This window comes from Hemitrygon akajei, chromosome 15, assembly GCF_048418815.1.
Source record: "Hemitrygon akajei chromosome 15, sHemAka1.3, whole genome shotgun sequence".
Lineage (NCBI taxonomy): Eukaryota > Metazoa > Chordata > Chondrichthyes > Myliobatiformes > Dasyatidae > Hemitrygon > Hemitrygon akajei.
In genome coordinates, this window is record NC_133138.1 from 24,216,236 (window position 1) to 24,237,537 (window position 21,302).

Sequence of the window (21,302 nt, forward strand, 5' to 3'; positions counted from 1 at the left end):
GTTCAAACCCACTTCGCCCACCTTAACCTTTGAGCCATGCATATAACTCTCTAATTTTATCAACCCTAGGCTAATTTATATGTGTCTCAAGTACAATGCTTCTTTTAATATGTAATGAACAGTATGTGCAAAAATATTGTGCTATGCAATTTTTAGCCCAGTGACAACATGTGAATTTTATATATATTCATTTTAACAGCCAGCAAAACACTGAGTTTGATCATTTCACTCTTGTTCATCTGTACTCTCACAAAACATATGTAGCAGACCTGTAGCAGATAATGAAGGATTTTCTTGCCTGAGCTTTTGCATTCTATCTATATATGATTTGCTTGCTAAATGGCACTTTAAAAAGCCGTTTCCAAATATCATTCCACTTCTTCCCACTTACAAATTCTTCAGCAACGTTAGCATTGTGGCAATACACACGGCTAACGCCAGTTTCTGTAATGTACATAATTATTTCTTGTAGCAGTGCATTACTGATCTTATGAGCTTTCGGTGTAGCAGTTTCTACTGTTTCATTAAGCCATTCTGCTTTAAATGAACTAAAAGTTCTTTTGCACTTCACGCCCTTTGCTTATTTGGAATTCAACATAGTGAAACAATAATTTATTCGATAAAAACAGTAAAATTAAGTCAGTTCTAAAATATGCAGACAAATCATTAACAAACTCCACATTGCCAACACATCCACATCAGAACCAGAAAAGGAAATGCGATTGTGTACGATTGTGAAATATACTTAGCATGGTAATGAGGTGGAGGGTGACAACCTTTTGTGCTCAATTTAAATTCCTTGTGCGCTAGTAGCAAAAGATGTGCGCACACGCAAATGCACGCCCCTTAGAGGGAACATTGCTGAAATAACAGTCCGGAGGTTTTTACCTTTTTAGTTCTGCGTTTTTAATTTAATCCCTAGCTGTTCCAATTCCCTCAGCAGAACTTCTTTCCTTATTTTTCCCATGTTATTGATATCCACATGGACCATGACAACTGGTTCCTTCCCCTCCAGCTTCAAGTTCCTCTGAAGGTCAGATGCAATATCCCAAACCTGGCAGCAGGCAGACAACACAACCTTACAACAGAGAATTGTGTCTATTCCCTGATTACACTGTCCCAATTATAGCATTTCTGTTCTCTCCCCATATGGAATGACTCCCAGAATCACAGTGCCATGGTTTAGTTGCTCATCCTTCCAACAGACGCCAATCTCAGCCTCACAGAGAGCAGCTATCTCTGACCTGTTGGGCAAGCTCAAGGGCTAAGGCTCCTCCAGCATTATCTCTTGAATCTTCCTAATTGCCTCACTTGCATTCACACCCTCTTGTTTGTGGTCATGGATTGAATTGAAGCAGTTAATCTAATGGGTGTGACTGCCTCTTGGACTATTTCAGCTTGGGTTTTCCAGGGTCTGTGATGTTGCCAAATTCCCAAGGGAAACCACTCTTTTCTCACCTCTGTAAATTATCTCTTTATTGGAACTCAGTTCCTTGGTCAATGTTTAGACAAAATTGTGATGAGGTTTGGTGCTGGTGAAACCCAACTTGTATTTGTCAGCAAGTGCTGCTTTCTGGCATTGCCGCAACTACAGCTTCATTTTGCTGTTGGTTTTAAGTAAATTGATTAGATAGTAAAATGTTTAGAGAGGAGAAGAAAGAAATACTATAGTTTCTCAGAAGATGGCAGGGCTCTCTAACACACTATATCTAAAAATAAACATTATGTGAGCCACAAATGAGTAGTGCAAGAACAAGAAAGTATAATAGTGTAGTGGTTAACACAAAGCTATCACAGAAGAGTTAAATTAGTGGGTTGCTGGATGGTGCATCTCATTGGGCCAGAAGGGCCTGTTCCTTGCTTTATCTCTAAGTAAACAAATAAGTAAACTGATTCAGGGCTGACCACCATCTATAGTTGAGCTTAATTCATCTAATGCTTGCTAATGGCAAAAGAGTAAGTTTGTTTGAGAAAACAGCATCAGATAATTTTCCTTGCAAGATGTTTGTTTCTCTGCCTAATGACTCCTCAAGGCTAAGATTTTTAGCCAGTAACTTTTGAGCTGTTTGAGTGAAATTGGAGAGACTTTTGGTGAGTGCACCATTGCTAAGATGACATTGGACTGATTCATCTATAATAATCCATCAGAACCATATCTTGCCTTTGAATTTATTTAATATCTACTGAGGTATCATAAGACTAAATACCTTGGTTGAATTTCATCGATCAACCCCACATACTTGCTGCACAATGTCGGGATACCATGGAGCCAGATATGTTAGTAGCTCAGCGAGCTGCTAAGCCACAAAAGTATTAGTGTCACAAGGATCATAGTTTATATAATCCATAAATCAATAAAGAAAACGAATATACCCATTGACCTTTTCATTACAGAAAATACTCATTTCATTCACTTTCTTTTTTTTTGCTGTGCTTCCTTTAGGCCTTCCGTAAACTGGGACAAACCTAACATCAGTAGCCATGGCCAGAGATTGTACGTCGAATAAGAATTTTCAATAGAAAACCAATTGTTGATGTTACTAAAGCATCTGAAACAATTCAATCTCTGGACATTCCAGTATTCCTTACCAACAGAACACATGCCTATTTATTTCAGAATCAGAATCATGTTTATTATCACCGGCACGTGTTGTGAAATTTCTTAAATTAGCAGCATCAGTTCAATGCAATACATAATATAGAAGAAGAAAAAAATTAAATAAGTAAATCAATTACAGTATACGTATATTGAATAGATTTAAAATTGTGCAAAAAACAAATAATATATATTAAAAAGTGAAGTAGTGTTAACGGGTTCAATGTTCATTTAGGCAGAGGGGAAGAAGCTGTTCCTGAATCGCTGAGTGTGTGCCTTCAGGCTTCTGTACCTCCTACCTGATGGTAACAGTGAGAAAACATCTGCACCCCAGATAGACACCTGGATACTGAAGGTACTTAATAATGGACGCTGTCTTTCTGAGACAGCACTCCTTGAAGATGTCCTGGGTACTTTGTAGGCTAGTACCCAAGATGGAGCTAACTAAATTTACAACCCTCTGCTGCTTCTTTCAGTCCTGTGCAGTAGCCCCCCCCCCACCCCCCCATACCAGACATTGATGCAGCCTGTCAGAATGCTCTCTGCAGTACATCTATAGAAGTTTTTGACTGCATTTGTTGATATACCAAATCTCTTTAAACTCCTAACGAAGTATAGTCACTGTCTTGCCTTCTTTAAAACTGCATCAATATGTTGGGACCAGATTAGGTCCTCAAAGATCTTGACACCCAGGAACTTGTAACTGCTCACTCTCTCCACTTCTGATCCCTCCATGAGGATTGGTATGTGTTCCTTTGACTTACCCTTCCAGAAGTCCACAATCAGCTCTTTCTCTTACTGACATTCAGTGCAAGGTTGTTGCTGCAATACCACACCACTAGTTGGCATATCTCACTCCTGTACCCCTCTCGTCTCCATCTGAGATTCTACTAACAATAGTTTTATCATCAGCAAATTTATAGATGGTTGTTTGAGCTATGCCTAGCCACACAGTCATGGGTATAGAGAGAGTAGAGCAGTGAGCTAAGCACACACCCCTGAGGTGTACCAGTGTTGATTGACAGCGAGGAGGAGATATTTTCACCAATCCGCACAGATTGTGGTCTTCTGGTTAGGAAGTGGAAGATCCAATTGCAGAGGGAGATACAGAGGCCCAGGTTCTGTAACTTCTCAATCTACTGATAATAGAAGTACAGGTGTTCCCCTCCTTTACAAAGGTAGAGTGTTCCTATGAAACCTTTCTTAAGCTGAAATGGCGTAAAGCGAAGAACCATTAATTTATATGGGAAAAATCCTCTTTGTAAGGTGAAAACAGGTTACTAATGTAGGTCTTTTGTGAAAGCGAAGTGGCATAAAGCGAACATTCATAAAGCAGGGGACACCTGTATTTGCAAACTGAACTACAGTTGGTATTACTGTGATGACTTAGAAATCATTGGGGAAGGGGACTGAAGGGCTAGGGAGAGACAGAGAAGAGGTATGATGGTATGCTGGTGGTGATGCTACAGGTATGATGATGTTGAGTTAAAATACAGCTTAGTCCTGTCCTCAGGTAATCTTCATTCATCACACATCATCTTCCTAAACTATCTGACCCTACTTCAGTTTCCAGCAACAAATATGAAGGCGTGCCACAAACTCTGAGACTATATGCCCCTTAGCTTCTGTCATTTCCCTCAACCAAGACAGCCAAGCTACTCCTAATGTTCCCTACTGCTGTTTCTTATTCCTCCCATACCCTTTCTAGAAAAATAAAAGTCAGTATGTTGAAATAAAAATTGTAACTAAAATAACTAAACTTTAAAAACATTTTATTATTCATACTGCTTCATGTAACATACCTAAGAAGGGAATTAAACCACAATTACATTTGGACTGAAAATAGACAAATACATATAGTAAACCACATAAACATAGTATATTTTAATTTCTTTGAATTACACTTTAGTTAAATCACAAAATGTTCACAAGTGACAATCAAACTACCTTAACGAATATGGAGTCTAAAAGTTCAGCTTTCCATCCACTCCCTTCTTTTGCTTCAATAATTCCTGGTTTCTTCGTACTTTTCAGGTAATGAAATTACAGTTTTACTGGAGGCAGGAATCAGAAACAAGATTCCAGCATTTGGAATAATATGCCATGAAAGAAACAAGGAGACGTTCTTATTTCCTCTGTGAGAAAGGGGTTTGTGGAGAGAACACAGCAAAAAGAATCATTAAGAGAAAGTGCAGTTTAGGTCACCTTCATCTAATAATTCTTGAAGCATAGTATTCACAATAGGCCATTTTAACTTCATTAAGAAATGTGAAATAATGAGCTTATTTCAGCCAACCATACTTCTCCAGCTTATTTTATTTATGTCATGTGACGAAGTATACACCTTACATTATGACTGAAGACATCAGCCACCTCTTAAAACAAGAAATTGTGTAATCTTACCTCATTTTCTGTAATGTTACTGACCTTATGCTTATTTGTGCTGCTTTGGGTGACTGTGCCTAGGTCTTAAACTAGAGATATTTCCCTAAACTCCTCTGCATCAGTTCATTTTATGATCTCCTACAAGCCTAGGTGATGCACCATCAATAACTCTCAGAGACGTGAGTCGAGATAGGCTTTTATTAGCTGGAAGTAAGCACCGTCAGCAGCAAGAGACCATCACACAACATCCTGGAGACTGAGGGAGGAGCAGTGCCTCCAATCGCCTTTATACAGGGGTCTGTGGGAGGAGCCACAGGAGCAGTCAGCGGGGGGGCGTGTCCAGACATGTATATGTAGTTCACCACACTAGGTCTACAACCAAGCTCGAAGATTTGCTTCATTTGTCACATACCGTATATATCGAAATACACAGTGAAATGTATAATTTGCATCAATGACCAACACAAACCAAGGATGTGCTGGGGAAGACTGCATGTGTCACCATGCTTCCAATGTCAACATACACACCCACTAACTCATATGTCTTTGGAATGTAGGAGAAAACCGGAGTACCCAAAGGAAACCCTTGCGGTCTAGGGAGAATGTACAAACTCCTTCCAGACGGTGGTGGGAATTGAATTCCAATCATTGGTGCTGTAAAGCATTACACTAGCCACTATGCTATCGTGTTACCTTATTTGAATTACTTGCCCTAACTTTTCCTTCTGTTGACCGTTAACTGTCTCAAAGCTGTGAGATCAATGTCAGTTATTGCAACATCACAATCTGGTTTCATCCTAAGTTAGAAATTTTCTCAGAAATTTTTGACATGAAAGGTTTAAACAGGAAACCATTAAAATTTAGACTTCTGTTCTTACTCAAAAATCAGACACGGAAAAAAAATTGCTCTCATGGTATTTGTGTGTCATTTTTATTTTCTTAGCTTGCATTTCTTGAACCATGCACAGATGATGCAGCTTTACAGTAAAGAAAATCATGATTCGATTAGTTTTCTGGGAAGGCAATATCCCCATGACATAGGGCTCGCCTATGTAATAAAGGAGCAGGATTGTCTGTTAAGTAAAGAACATGGTGTAGAAGTTGGAACTGCACTTAAACCAAACTAATTGTTGCATATTTCCATTGATTTTCAACATTTCTTGAAAAGTTTGCATTTATATAGCACTTCTAACACAGAAAAATGTCCAAGGTACTTCATGTAAGTGTTACAAAGACCATAGGCATTCAGCCCATTGAGTTTTCTCCACTACGTCATCATGGCAGATTTACTATCCCTCTCAACTTCACTCTCCTCACAATGTTTGATGCCTGTACTAATCAAGAACCTGTCAACCTCTGCTTTAAATACACCTAATGGTTTTGCCCCCACAGCCATCTGCGGAGATGACGAAAAAGTGGATTATCCACAAGCGTTGATTTTAAAGATATTCTTAAAGGGAATGGATGTAAAGGGGTAATTATAGAGCTCCTAGTTATGATAGCTGTTGGAGAGGCTGCCAACATCAAAATGTTTTCTGAAAAAAAACTGGCTAAAATCTCTGAGATCTTCAAGTCCTACAGCAGCAAAATGCAAAGAAGTTTGGAGAGTTGACCAGTTCTCTTTCTCTTTCCATTTCCTATAAGAAAATGTAAAAATACTTTCACTTACCTCAGGCCATGTCCATCATCCAAGAATACATATTTGTTTGTGATGTTATGAAAATAAAATCTAGGATTTTCCCCTCGCGAAATGATTTTATCCCACAGAATCACTTGATTCAATGCCTATATTGTAAGTTAATTAAGAACAAGAACTAAGAATAATCAAATTTCAAGAGATTAAAACAGTTGTAGATAGAAATTTCCAGAGAACACTACACCTCAAATGCAAATACAGAGAAAATAACACATTGCTGCTCAACATACATAGGAATCACATTACAGAAATGGAACAAGTAAGGCATGGGATCCAGGGTAGTTTGGCCAGGTGGATTCAGAATTGGCTTGCCTGCAGAAAGCGGAGGGTCGTGGTGGAGGGAGTACATTCGGATTGGAGGGTTATGACCAGTGGTGTCCCACAAGGCTCGGTTCTGGCACCTCTACTTCTTGTGATTTTTATTAACGACCTGGATGCGGGGGTAGAAGGGTGGGTTGGCAAGTTTGCAGACAACACAAAGGTTGGTGGTGTTGTAGATAGTGTAGAGGATTGTCAAAGATTGCAGAGAGACATTGATAGGATGCAGAAGTGGACTGAGAAGTGGCAGATGAAGTTGTGAGGTGGTACACTTTGGAAGGACAAACTCCAAGGCAGAGTACAAAGTAAATGGCAGGATACTTGGTAGTGTGGAGGAGCAGAGGGAAATGGGGGTACATGTCCACAGATCCCTGAAAGTTGCCTCACAGGTAGATAAGGTAGTTAAGAAAGCTTATGGAGTGTTAGCTTTCATAAGTCGAGGGATAGAGTTTAAGAATCGCGAGATAATGATGCAGCTCTATAAAACTCTGGTTAGACCACACTTGGAGTACTGTGTCCAGATCTGGTTGCCTCACTATAGGAAGGATGTGGAAGCATTGGAAAGGGTACAGAGGAGATTTACCAGGATGCTGCCTGGTTTAGAGAGTATGCATTATGATCAGAGATTAAGGGAGCTAGGGCTTTACTTTTTGGAGAGAAGGAGGATGAAAGGAGACATGATAGAGGTATACAAGATATTAAGAGGGATAGATAGAGTGAACAACCAGCGCCACTTCCCCAAGGCACCACTGCTTAATACAAGAAGACATGGCTTTAAGGTAAGGGGAGGGAAGTTCAAGGGGGATATTAGAGGAAGGTTTTTCACTCAGAGAGTGGTTGGTGTGTGGAATGCACTGCCTGAGTTAGTGGTGGAGGCAGATACACTAGTGAAGTTTAAGAGACTACTGGACAGGTATATGGAGGAATTTAAGGTGGGGGTTTATATGAGAGGCAGGGTTTAAGGGTCAGCACAACATTGTGGGCCGAAGGGTCTGTACTGTGCTGTAATATTCTATGTTCTAATACGTTAATACCAGAATATGTAAGTAGCACATTGAAAAAACTACTATCAACATACAATATCTGTGCAAACTCAACTTACATTGATCTCTGTAGTATATTCTGCTGATAGATAGAGGTAAAGATGCTTGACATTCCAGTTAAACACTGGCCCCAGATGTAGATACAGTTAAATGAAACATAGGCTCTGAATTGCACACAGAGTAAATCCTGCTACTATTACATGGTTTGTCATTGACTAAATAAAAACACATTAAATTACCACTAAATAGTAACCATTATAAGTTATGTTTTGGCTTTCACCTGTTGAAACTAACCGTGGCTCCATCAAAACAGTTGCCTGGGTGTACAAGAGCAGTCAAGAAAGACTGCTCCTATTATCTACTTTAGGAGAAAAGCCTGCTGAGTTAGAAGAATGGGATTAGAATGAAAGTTTTGAAGACCTTTTATTTCAATGACAGGCCTATTAATTAAACTTTATCAAGTACCTCTTAGAAGTCAATATATATATAACATCAATTCCAACCGCCACTCTGACACCCCCATTACTTCATCAAAATCACTGTCAAATGTAAATGTTTTATCTTTCCAAGGATATTTTAGAATCTAAAGGATTAACTTCAGATATGACAAATGGTAATACTAGCATACTTATAATGATCTAGATAACCTGGGAGCTGTGTTCCACAAATGATCCATCACTTGCAGTTTCCTCACCTCACAGTATCTCAGAATACACAAGAATTATTTTTTACTCCTTGGTTCAAGTACCAACTACTTGAAAAAGAAATCAGTCCAGCCCCTCTATATTTTCCATATTGCTCTGCAAACTTCTCCTTATCAAGTATAGTGGATTCCAGTTAATTAGGCCATTGGCTAATCGGTGCAGCAGCTTATTTGAGACAACTCTTAAAGAACAAAAAGTAATTCAGAAAATAGCTGGGACTCCCTTTGTTTATTTGGGACACTATGCCACTTAATTGGGGCAGGTGATTATTGCTGAACAGTTTCTAACTAGTGACATGTGTGCATCAGACGCGAGCACTTGCATTGCCATAGGACACTACACTGTGCTTAGAATGAAGAGTTTTTAAATAGAGTCAGCTGTGTGCACTTGTGTTCAAAAAGCTGTGATTTTTGACACTGATAGTTGGCAAAAAAATAAGCAGTAAGACAAATAAGAATTGTTTTGCTCTTGCAGTTTCAAGCATTCAGGCTTGGAGATGCCAGAAACAGCCAGGAGGGAAAACAAAGCAATTTCACTTCAACAAGTTAGGAGTTACAAAGAATTTGAAAGTATCAACAATCACTTTGAATGTTATAATGAAAATGAAGATTTGGAGTATGCAATCATCAAAAGCATTGTATGAAGGCAGTTTATTATCTGCACTAAGTGTCTCCGCTGATTTAGTTAATTAATTAATTCTTCTGCTGATAACTATTAGGAACTAATACAGTTTTATTTGTATGTTATTTTATTTGGGACAGTATGCCACTTAATTGGGACAGGAGACGCCGAACAGCTTCTAACTAGTGTCATTCACATGCACTTATGTGGCCATTGGGCACTACACTGTGTTAGAACAGTTTTTAAATAGCATCAGTTGTGTGTGTTCCTGTTCAAAAAGCAGTGATTTTTGTCACTGATAGTTGGTGAGAAATAAGCAGCATGACAATACCGAACTGCTTTGCTCACTACAGTTTTCAGCATTCAAGCTTGGAAATGTCAGAAATGGATGGGAGTGAAAATGAAACGATTTCACTACCTTAACAAGTTAGGAACTACGAAGAATTTGAAGGTATCGACAAACATCTTGAATGTCACCTATAGTCCCCATCACTCAGCTTTCACCTGTGGCTCCAAGTAGCCGTTCGCATACAAAACCGGCAACATCCCAGTACACTGCTTCAACAGGCAGGTTAAACCAGGCGAGGGTAGCCAGCAGTTTTCATACTCTGGTGAGATAGGGACCTGCCTATTCTAGCATGCAAAGTCAGCTCTGCCGAGCTGGGTCACCGAGATCCAAGTCGAGGAAGGCAGTTCTGCAATGCTCAGTGGAGAACGAAGGGCATGACAATGCACAGAGAAGTCATGGTCATCCACTGCATTAAAGGGAGACCCCAGTCCTGACGACTACTCATACCACTGGATCCAAACCTCCGAGATCCATACCCAACAGATTCCCTGATTGATGTTGGTATGGATGATCAACCATGTTATTTCTGATATTGGAGATGGATTGTGGTAGCCTCCGGTGTTTAGGTCTGATGTAAACTAAACTGCTAGAATTAAGCTCCAGTCCCATTTTCACTGCAGAATGGACTGATAAAGGTGAAGGAAACGAAACCTGACAACCACATTCTACCACTTTTTAACAGATTTCCCAGATTAAGAGAGTTTCCAGTATTTGGTACAAACAGACTTCATCTTCATTAAGCTGGTAGAAAACCGAGTACTAAAAGGATATCAACATAGATGCTAAAATTCATAGATGCTAAGTCCATTCTTCCTATGGAATTTCTATATTTCATTCTGAAACACAAAATAAAAACAAAATACTAAGTTTTCCAAACTACATGTGACCCATCATTTTGTGGTTGTAAGAAAAAAGCTATCTAGATAACACAAGAGATGCTGGAAATCTAGAGTAACACACACAAAATGCTGGAGGAATTCAGCAGGTCAGGCAGCATCTATGAAAAGGAATAAAGAGTCAATGTTTTGGGCTGAGACACTTCATCTTCATTACACCCATTAGAACCTGCATATAAAATGACAACTTTTTAAAAAAATTGCTGAATTACTAAAGCATTTTGATGAACTTTCTGGGTGAAGAAGCTTTAAGATTTGCAACACTTTCCAATGCCTTTGCATTTACAGCATGACAGAGATAAATAATACCCAGAACTGCATGCAATACTTTGGCAACAACCTATCATTCCTGCTCTGAAATATAGTATACTGATAAGTAGTAATTTATTCATACACTTTGAATATTGTAAATTACAAGAGCAAAGCTTATCAAATACCCTGATGAAACTGTGAACTGGTGTGGTAATCTGAACTCAGCAATCAAATCCATGTGGTTTCACTATTTATGCATTATGACATTCACACTGGAGGAATAAATGTGATATCTTTACTGCAGAGATGGCCAGGGAATCTTTACACAGCCAGTATACTGAAGTAATGGAAATATTATACAGCAGGTTCAATATTTTATAACATTCCATTAAGTATTCTAGTCAAGGGAAGAAGGAAGTACACTTAAGGTTTAGGAAGGAAAGATCAGAGTTTAGCTATGATCAGATCTTCAGAGTTATAAGGTTGCCAGGAAGAAATTTACAAAGGGACTTATGATTTGAGAAGGCCTTGCAAGGAGTACTGTGTTTGTGCATGGGTGGGTGGGTGGGAGGGAGGAATGGAGTTGTTTTGTTTTCGTTGCTTTGTTGTGCTGTGTTCTGTATTGCTCTGCTGAGCATGGACGGCATGCTATGTTGGTGCTGGAATGTGGAAACCCTTATGGGCTGCCCCCAGCACATCCTTGGGTTTGGGTTTGTTGGTTGTTAACGCAAGCAATGCATTTCACTGAATGTTTTGATGTACAAGTAATAAATAAATCTGAATCTAGTACTAAGGAAACCCCTTAGGCATTCTACACATACACAAAGAACAGGAGGATAACTGGAGTGTGGGTAGGACTCTACGGATCAGGGATAAAAGGAAATGTGTATGGAATCGGAGGAAGTGGGGAGGTCCTTAATGAATATGTTACCTCAGTATTCACCAGTGACATTCACCTTAATGAATGTGAGGACAGCATTGAACAGCCTAAATCCTGGAACCTGTCAAGGTTAAGAAAGAGCACGTGTTGGAACTTTGAAAAAATATTAGGATAGGTAATTCCCCGGCGCTGGACAAGATATATGCCGGATTACTACAGGAAGCAAAGGAAGATTGCTGCTCCTTTGCTGATGATCTTTGTGTAATAGGGATAATCTTGGGAATTATACACCAGTGAGTCTTAAGCCATTGATGGGCAAACTATTGGAGAGGATACCTAGTGACAGGATTTACAAGAATTAGGAGAATAACTTGATTAGGGATAGTCAGCATGGCTTTGTGACGGATACATTGTACCTTATGAGCCAGATTGACTTCTTTGAGGAAATGATAAAATAAATTGATGACAGTTGTGTGGTGCATATGAATTTTACTAAGGTGTTGAACAAGGTTCTCCATGGTAGGGTCATTCAGAAAGTCCAAAAGCATGGAATCTAGGGAAACTCAAGGGTAGGACAGATCAGATAAAGGAGCAAACGTGTGTGGAGTTGGAGGAAGTGGGATGGGGGGGGAAGAAGGGTCCTTAAAGAATACATTGCTTCAGTATTCATCATTGAGGGGGACATCGATGAATGAAAGATTAGAATCAGAATTATTATCACTGACATATATCATGAAATTTGTTGTTTTGCAGAGCAGTATGGGGTAATACATAAAGTATACCATATATTATAATAAGAAATAATTAAGTAGTGCAGAAAGAGAGCAGAAAATATCAGTTAGCATTCATGAGTTTATTCTCCGTTCAGAAATCTGATGGTGAAAGGAAAGAAGTTGTTCTTAAAATATTTAGTGTGTCTCTTCAGGTTCCTGTACCTCCTCTCTGATGGTAGCAATGAGAAGAGGGCATGTCCTGTGTGGTGGGAGGCCTTAATGATAGATGCCACCTTTCTGAGGCCTCACTCTTTAAAGATATCCTTGATAGTGAGGAGGACCCATGATGGAGCTGTCTGGGTTTACAACCCTCTGCAGCTTTTTTGATCCTGCACAGTGGTCCCTCCATATGTGGCAACAGTCAGTAGAGAACAGGCTAAGTTGCAGTAACAAGAGGACAGACGGGAACTTTTGAAAAAAAAACATTAGAATGGGTAAGTCCTCCGGGATTCAAAACAGGCTTGCCCGTAGAAGGCAAAAATTCTTGGCAGTGAGGAGGAACAGAGATATCTTGCAGTCCACCTCCACAGATCCCTCAAAATTGTTACACAAGTTGATGGGGTTGTTAGAGGGCGGATGGTGTGTTGGCCTTCATTGATGGGGGATTGAGATCAAGAACTGAAAGATAATTCTTAGAGTATTGGGAAGCTTTTAAAAACCAACAGAAGGGAACTAAGAAAGTCATTAAGAAGGTAAAGATGGAATACAAAAGTAAGCTAGCCGATAATATTAAAGAGGATACCAAACATTTTTTCAGATACATACATAAAGTGTAAAAGAGAGGCAAAAGCGGGTACTAGACCGCTGGAAAAAAAAAATGCTGGAGAGGTAGCAATGGGGAACAATGAAATGTCTTCACGGTGGGAGACACTGGCAGTATGGTGGAAGTTCCAGGTGTCAGGAGTCATGAAGTGTTTTAAGTTACCATAACTAGAGAGAAGGTTCTTGGGAAACTGAAAGGTTTAAAGGTAGATAAGTCACCTGGACCAGTTGGTGTACACCCCAGGTTTCTGACAGAGGTGTGTGAAGAGATTGTGCAGGCATTAGTAATGATCTTAACGATTAGTAACGATTGTGCAGGCATTAGTAACAATTAGTAATGGTTCCAGACAACTGGAAAATTGCAACTGTCACTCCACTCTTCAAGAAGGGAGAGAAGTAGAAGAAAGGAAATAATAGACCAGTTAGTCTGACAGCAGTGGTTGGAAAAATGTTGGGAGTCAATTTTTAAGGATGATGTCTCAGGGTGCTTGGAGGCACAGGATAAAATAGGCTGTACTCAGCATGGGAAAATCTTGCCTGTCAAATCTGTTGGAATTCTTCGAATAACAAGCAGGCTAGACAAAGGAGAATCAGTTGATGTTGTGTACTTGGATTTTCAGAAGGCCTTTGAAAAGGTTCCACCCATGAGGCTGCTTAACAAGCTACAAACTCAGGAAAAATTCTAGCATGGAGAAAGCAGTGGCTGATTGTCAGGAGGATAAGAGTGGGACTAAAGGGAGCCTTTTCTGGTTGGCTGCCGGTGACTAATGGTTCCACAGGGGTCTGTGTTGGGATCGATTCTTTATATGTTATATGTCAATGATTTGGATGATGAAATTGATGGCTTTGTTGCCAAGTTTGTAGACGATATGAAAATAGGTGGAGGGGCAGGCAGTTTTGAGGAAGTAGAGAGGCTATAGAAGGACTTAGACAGATTAGGAGACTGGGCAAAGAAATGGCAGATGGAATACAATGTCAGCAAGTATATGGTCATGAAAATGAAAGGCTTAACAATTTTCTAAATGGAGAGAAAATACAAAAAACTGAGATGCAAAGGGTCTTGGAAGTCCTTGTGCAGGATTCCCTAAAGGTTAATTTGCAGTTTCAATCTGTAATGAGGAAAGCAAATGTGATGTTAGCATTCATTTCAAGAGGACTAGAATATAAAAGAAAGGATGTAATGATGAGACTTTATAAAGCACTGGCAAGGCCTCACTGTGAGCAGTTTTGGGCTCCTTATCTTAGAAAGGATATGCAGAAACTGGAGAGGGTTCAAAGGAGATTCATGAAAATGATTACAGGATTGAATAGCTTGTCATATGAAGAGCGTTTCATGGCTTTGGGCCTGTATTCACTAGAATTCCGAAGAATGAGGGGTGACCACATTGAAACCTATCAAACGGTGAAAGGCCTTGATAGAGTAGATATGGGGAGAATGTTCCTTATGGTGGGAGTGTCAGACCAAAGGACACAGCCTCAGAATAGGGGCATCCTTTTAGAACAGAGATGAGGAGGAATTTCTTTAGCCAGAGGGTGGTGAATCTATGGAATTCTTTGCCACAGGCTGCTGTGGAGGCAAGTCTTCATGTATATTTAAGGCAGAGGTTAATAGATTCTTGATTGGTCAGGGCATGAAGGGATAGGAGGAGAAGGCAGGAGATTGGAGCTGAGAGGAAAACTTGATCTGCCATGACATTGGGTGTATAAACGGAGGATAGGGGGATGAATACAGGGCCCTGGTGGAGGACTTTGACAAATGGTTCAAGCTGAATCATCTGCAGCTCAGCTTCAGTAAGACAAAGGAGATGGTGATGGACTTTAGGAAGACCAAGCCTGCACTGCTCCCTGTTCCTATTGATTGGGAGGACGTGGATGTGGTGAGGCTGTTGGGAGGGGGAGGGGGCACCTGGTCGACAGATGTGAACGGAGCACCAACACAAAGGCTGTGTACTGTAAGTTTTCAGAGTTGCCTGTACCTCCTGAAGAGCCTAAGGTCCATTGGAGTATGCATTGCTCTTCTTCACATATTCTACCAGTCTGTTGTTGCCAGTACAATCTTCTATGTGGTGGTGTGCTGGGGCAATGGCATCAACACAGGAGATGCCAACAGGCTGAATAAACTGATGAGAAAGGCTGGCTCTGTTATGGGATGCCAAGAGGACATATTGGAGGCTGTGGTAGATCAGAGAACACTCTGGAAAATCCTGGCAATTCTCGACAATGTTTCTCACCCTCTGCATGTCATCTTGGCAGAATAGAGAAGCACTTTAAGTAATAGACTAAGACAACTGCGCTGTCCAAAGAAGGCTATATGAGATCATTCTTACCCTTGGCCATTAGGCTCTACAACGAATCAATCTATAGCCAGGGAAGTGATGAACCCCTCCTGTTAAACTGTTCTTAACCTCTGTTTCAGTTCTTTTTAACTCTGCTTTACTTGTAAGGTAACTTATTTTTTTGTTCTTTCTTACTTCTAATATTTATATATCTGTGCACTTGTAGTGCTACTGTAATTTCCTTTGGGATCAATAAAGTATCTACCTATCTATCTCAAATGAAGGAGCAGACTCGATGGTCCAATTATGCTCCTATACCTTATAGTAATGTTGCAGCTCTATAAAACTCTGGGTGGTGGTAAAGGCAGACAGATTAGGGGCATTTGACTCTTAGATAAGCTCAAGAAAAATGGAGGGCAATGTGGTTGAGATGGGTTAAAAGGTTGGCATAACATTGTGGGCTGAACGACCTGTACTCTGCTCTATGCTTTATATTTCTATGTACATAAGTAGTCTATTTATTAAACTTAAACCATTACATATTCTTTTTTCTATATTCATTGGAGTCATATTTACACAGTTAAAAACACGTAGAATTGAACAACACAATAACTGTGTTTGGGTGACACAGTAGCGTAGCACTATTAAAATGACAACAACCTGAGTTCATTTTCACCACTGTCTATAAGGTAGTTGTATGCTCTCTCCATGTCCACGTGGGTTTCCTCCCACTTTCCAAAGATGTACAGGCTGGTAGGTTAATTAGTCACCAGGATGTAACTGGGTGGTGTGGGCTCATTGGGTTGTAAAGGTCTGTTATTGAGCTGTAATAAAATAAACAGAGCCTTCGGCCCAACTGGTCCAAGATACCCATCTAAACTATCTAATCCTCATCTTTGTCCACATTTGGTCTATCTTTCTGAAAACTTTCCCTTCCATGTTCCTATGTAAAAGTTGTTAATGTACCTGTCTCAACCACTCTCTGGCAGCACATTTACTTACCAATCTCTGGGTGTTAAAAAAAAGTTATGCCTCAGGTTCCACTAAGTTTTGCCCCTTGCATCTTAATTCTATGAACCCTTGTTCTTGATTCCATAACCCTGGGAAAAAAAGACCGTTTGCATTCACCCCATCTTTGTCCTTTATAATGTTATGCACCTCTATGAGATCACATCTCATTCTCCTATTCTCTGTGAGATAAAATCTCAACCTTCTCAACCTCTCTCCATGATTCAGTCTTTCAAATCTCTGCAATATCCTTGTAAATCTCCTCAGCACTCATTCCGACGTAGACAATTTTCATCTAGCAGGGTGACCAAAACTGAAGGTAATATTCCAAATCACAACATCTTGTACAACTGCAATAACATTCAAACTATACTTAATGCCCTGACTGATGATGATCAGCATCTCTAAAGTAAAATTCACCACCCTGCTTACCTGCTGAGTGGAAGTTATCCTAATCAGCTTAAATCACTGTTTTCTTTCACTTCACACCAAACTCCTGCAGATGCTTGTTTTTCACCACACAAAAAGGGACGGGTTGCACCTGAACCCGAGGGGGACCAATACTCTTGTGGGTAGGTTTGTTAGAGATGCTCGGGAGGGTCTAAACTAATTTGGCAGTGGGATGAGAACCGGAATGAAAGAACTCAGGATAGGAGAGATGGTAAAAAAGCGAAGATAGTGTGCAGTCAGACGGTCAGCAAGGGCAGGCAGATGATAGGACAAAATTGCAACCTGCAGGTGGGGATCAGTGCATTAGGGATGCAGAATCAAAAAGCGTAACAAATACAGTACTCAAAGTCTTATATCTCAATGCACAGTGTACAAAAAATAAGATGGATGATCTTCTTGCATTTTGCAGATTGTTGGGTATGATGTTGTGGCCATCACTAAATCGTGGCTGAAGGATGGTTGTAGTTGGGAGCTGAATATCTAAACATAAACATTGTATTGGAGGGATAGGGTGGTAGGCAGAGGGGGTGGTGTAGCTCTGCTGGCAAAGAATGGCATCAAATCTTCCCATCAATGACATAGGATCAGAAGATGTTGAATCCTTGTGGGTTGAGTTAAGAAACTGCAAGGGTAAAAGAACCCTGATGGTAGTTATATACAGGCCTCCAAACAGTAGCTGGGATGTGAACTACAGTTTACAACTGGAAATAGAAAAGGCGTGTCAATAGGGATAGTCATGAGAGATTTTAACATGCAAGTAGATTGAGAAAATCAGGTTGGTAACAAATCTGAAGAAAGTGAATTTGCTGAATACCTATGAGATGGCTTTTTAGAGCAGTTTGTCATTGAGCCTACTATGGGATCAGCAATACTGGATTGGGAGTTATGTAATGAACTGCAGGTGATGAGGGAGCTTAAGGTAAAGGAACCTTAGCACGCAATGATTACAAAATGATTGAGTTCAACTCGAAATTTGATAGGGAGAAAGAAAAGTCTGACATAGCAATTTTTCAATGGAATTAAAGGAAATAACAGTGGCATGAGGGAGGAGTTGGCCAAAGTAAATTGGAAGTTGATGCTGGTAGGGATGACAAAAGAGCAGCAATATATTCCAAAAACAAAGGAATACTCAAATGGCAAAAGAGTACAACTGTGGCTGACAAGGGAAGTCAAAGCTAATGAAAAAGCAAAAGAGAGGGAGGGCATACAACAAAGCAAAAATTAGCAGGAAGATAGAGCATTGGAAAGATTTTTAAAACCTTCAGAAAGCAACCAGAAGAGTCATTAGTAAGGAAAAGATGAAATATGAAAGCAAGCTAGCAAACAGTATCAAGGCAGATAGCAAAAGCTTTTTCAAATATATAGAACATAAAGATATAGGACTGCTCGAAAATGAGACCGGAGAAATAGTAACGGGGGACAAGGAGATAGCAGACGAACTACGTAAGTGAGTATTCTGCACCAGTCTTCACCGTGGAAGACATTAGCAGTGTGCCAGGTGTTGAAGGGCATGAGGGAAGAGAAGTGAGTGCAGTTTCTATGACAACGGAGAAGGTGCTCAAAAAGCTGTAAGACCTAAACGTACATAAGTCACCCAGACCCGATAAACTGCACCTTAGGGTAGTGGTAGAGATTGTGGAGACAAGAGTAATGATCTTTCAAAATTCACTGGACTCCGGCATGGTACCAGAGGACTTGAAAATTGCAAATGTCACTCCACTCTTTAAGAGGGGGAGGCAGCAGGAAGAAAATTACAGACCAGTTCGCCTGACCTTACTGGTTGGGAAGACGTTGGAGTCACTTGTTAAGGATGAGGTTGTGGAGTACTTGGCGACACAAGACAAGGAAGGACTATGTCAGCATGGTTTTCTTGAGGGAAAATCTTGCCTGACGAACCTGTTGGAATTCTTTGAGGAGATTACAAGTAGGATAGATAAAGGGAATGCAATGGATGTTGTACATTTGGATTTTCAGAAGGCCTTTGACAAGGTGCCACACATGAGGCTGCTTACCAAGTTAAGAGCTCATGCTATTATAGGAAAATTAATAGCATGGCTAGAGCATTGGCTGATTAGTAGGGACAGCGAATGTGGATCCTTTTCTGATTGGCTGCCAGTGACTAGTGGTGTCCCACAGGGGTCAGTGTTGGGACCACTTTTTATGCTGTATATCAATGATCTAGATGATGGAATTGATGACTTTGTTGCCAAGTTTGCAGATGATACAAAGTTTGGTAGAGGGGCAGGCGGTATTGTGGAAAAAGGAAGGCTGTGGAAGGACTTGGTCAGATTTGGAGAATGGGTAAGGAAGTAGAAAATACAAGGTCATGCACTTTAGTAGAAGAAATAAATGTGCAGACTATTTTCTAAACAAGGAGGATATCCAAACATCTGAGATGCAAAGGGATTTGGGAGTCCTTGTGCAGAACCTGCAGGTACAGTCGGAGGTGAGGAAGGCACACTCAATATTAGTATTCATTTCAAGAGGTCTAGAATAAAAGAGCAGGGATGTAATGCTGAAGCTTTATAAGGCACTGGTGAGGCCTCACCTTGAGTATTGTGAACAGTTTTGGGCTCCTCATCTAAGAAAAGTTGATTCTGGGAATGAAAGGGTTATTATATGAGGAATGTCTGATGGCTCTGGGCCTGTACTGGCTGGAATTTACAAGGATGAGATGGAATCTTATTGAATCTTTTCAAATGTTGATAGGCCTAGACAGAGTAGATGTGGAAAAGAATATTCCCATGGTGGGGGAGTCTAGGCCAAGATGGCACAGCCTCAGGATAAACAGGTGTCCATTTGAAAAAGAGAGATGGAGAAACTTCTTTAGCCGGAGGGTGGTGAATTTGTGGAATTTGTTACCACGGGCAGCTGTGGAGGCCAGGTCGTTGGGTGAATTGAAGGCGGAGATTGTTATGTTCTTGATTGGACACAGCTTCAAAGGTTAGTGAGTGGGGTGGAGGTGGGAGAGAAAAAAAAAGGGTCAACCATGATTGGCCTAATTGAGCTCCTATGTCTTATGGTCTAAAAAAAAGTGTTTTTTGTAAAGTACAGAAGAATCCAAAGCATTGTAATCAGTATTTGAACATGGCAGCAGAGTTCCTGTAACTTAGAAACCTGAACTGATAAATGAAAACCCCAGCACATTTACATTACTAATAGGGCGGTGGTTTCTCACTCTGCCAACCTTACTGGCAGCAGGTCCTAGAAATTGGTCCACTTTGTTTTCCCTTATTTTTCTCCCTTAAACTGATGCCCTCGACTTGAATCACTGCTCAGACCGCTGCTTCTTATCTATTCAAATTATCCAAGACTTCAAATTTGCCAGGTTTCGTTTCAGCGTTATAAGAGAACAGGGGCAAGAGTGCACCTGCTCGACCTATAACGTCATCTGACACATTTGCTAATTATGGAGAGGTTGGGGTCCACGCTAACCGCGTGCACAGCCGTTGAATGAATTAAACCTCCTCTCGCCTTTTTGTGTACTGAAGTAAGTAACCCCCGTCTTTCATCGTCATTAATCACTTTGTATGCGGCTGTAAGCAGTGTTTCAGTTTCCACCCTCGGGTCGAAACTGGAACTGAGTCAATGCATAAATAAGGTGGTTAGCAACGAAGAGTCTGGGTCCCCGCTGGTGCTGTGAGCCGGGAACACACTCACATCGTGCTTGAGCTCACAATGATGCTGACGGGTACACTGCGCTTTTGGAACGCTGTACTGAGAAATACGAGAAAGGTGAGTATCGACATCACCGTCAAAGTAAAGGTGACAAGCGATCTCAGCCGCAAAATCACGCTGTTCATCTTCCAGGCACCCAGAGGACTAATATTTCCGGTGCCAACGTCTAAACATTCCCCAGCAACCAGTACTACTGAAGAGAAACGTTCCGAGCTTCCATCGCCCCTACTCGCTGCATCTCACTCCTATTCCCTACCCCCTCTCCATCAGCACGATGTCACATCTTCGTATTTTGACCGTACTTTATAATAAAGGGCGATTTATAGTCTAACTGCAAAATAAAATGGAATTTGCGAGCCGTATATATAGAACAATTTCCAACTTATCCACATATTTGTTGCTGATTTCTTCTGGGCACCTTCACCCGGGCTACTCAACTACAGAAAATTATGAGCATAAGTAAAAATGAACTTCAGTTTAAAAAGTTATGGTCATTCTATCATGGTTACATGGTAGTGACAGTCAACACTCAGGTCAATCATTTAAATATACTTAAAGATGAATCTAAGATTTCCAAATATTTCAAATACTTAATGAAGAGAAACAACAAATAGA